We start from the raw sequence: 1,736 nt of genomic DNA on the forward strand, positions 1-1,736 counted from the left end.
GACGGAAATATTGTTGATTTTGCACAGACGGCGCCGAAATAATGTGGGCACGGACCCCCCCGGGAATGTCGACGAAAAAAATTTGCGAAACGACAAATGGTCATTTTTGTGCCGGTAATGTCCAAAACTCAAAATTTCGACGTGATTCCCTGAAATTTAATTCCTTGCTTTCGCATAAATTTATGACACTCTACTACGGTTAACTATATAATACATACACACACACACACACACACATATATATATATATATATATATATATATATATATATATATATATTGAGAAGTGACATTATTAGCTAAGATTACATGATATGATATATTTGCAAGCGCAGGTGGCACTATTAGTCAAAATTATACGATTACATGATTTAGTAGAAGAACACTTTACTAAGATTAACTATATATATTTTCTTAGAATAACAAAAAATTGTTATATACATTGTATTATGGAAAGCGAAGAAGTGGAGAGGGAAATCCGACAAAAGAATAGCTGATTCTTAGCTTTACAAATAATCAAGCATTCTAAAAAGCTGCTATTACCAGCTCCTTCTCAAAGTTTTTCCACTATCCAAATAGAGGAATCTTCTATAGAAATTTCGGTTGTGTTTGGTAGTTAACTCAAAAAGTTTTTTGTTTTCTGTTTTTTAATTTTTGTAGTTGTATTGAAAAACTGTTTTGTAGTTGTTTTCAAAAAGTTGTTTGGTACAGTTTTCATTTTTGTTTTTGAGAAAGTGAAAAAACTGAAAAAAGTGTTTGGTATAGTTTTCATTTTTGTTTTTGAAAGAATGAAAAAAGAGAAGATGAGGAGAAAGAGGAGAGAAGAGAAGAAAAAAAAATTTCAAAAACACATTTTATTTGTTTTCAGTTTTCTTTACTTTTTTCCAAAATAACTTCAAAATTTTTTGAAATTTTTTTCCGAAAACACTTTACCAAACATGTTTTCAATTTTTTCAACTCAAAAACTAAAAAACAGTTTTTGAGATGAGAAACAAACATGGCCTTCACTTTTCATTATAAAATAGAATTAATTTAACTTCATCGAGAAGAGAATCACACTGAAAAATGATTTACAATGAAAAAACATTTCAAAATATTATAGATTCAACAATATTTTAGTGATACTTAAAGATAATTTAATTGGTAATTCCACACCACTTTCAAATTTCAAATTGGAGGTTGTGCTTCAATCTCACTAACAACAAACCTGTCTTAAAAAAAAAAAAAAAACATTTGCCTATTATTATTACTGAGATAATCCACGAAGCACATAGCTATATAAACTCAGATATCTTTTTTATTATTACTCATTTTAAATACTAGAAATCATGATTTGTTTTAATTCAAATATCCTTGTATTTTATAGAATAAAAATTACAATTTGGAAATTCTATAAAATATATGGTAAAATTGGAGGATTAACTCAATGTCATATTAATTCATGAGACATTTGATTTAATATGACCCAAAACTCGTGATATTGAATTTTTTAAACTAAAAATATGACCGTATATTTTAGCTAGCCGCGTATATTAAGTTGATGGCCGGCGCATATTTCAGATAAATTTGGACGAAGATCAGATATCATGAATTTGGACGAAAATCAAATATAATAAAATTAGTTGATCAAATGAGAGAAGTGAGAAGTGTAATAAAATTGGTCATCCCATTCCAATATTTAGTAAGATTAAACAATTATAAGACGTGATCAAACACATTATGTATTAATGAAACTA

This window comes from Urtica dioica, chromosome 7, assembly GCF_054948205.1.
Source record: "Urtica dioica subsp. dioica isolate 48M chromosome 7, U.dioica_male_clone48M_v1_H2, whole genome shotgun sequence".
NCBI lineage: Eukaryota > Viridiplantae > Streptophyta > Magnoliopsida > Rosales > Urticaceae > Urtica > Urtica dioica.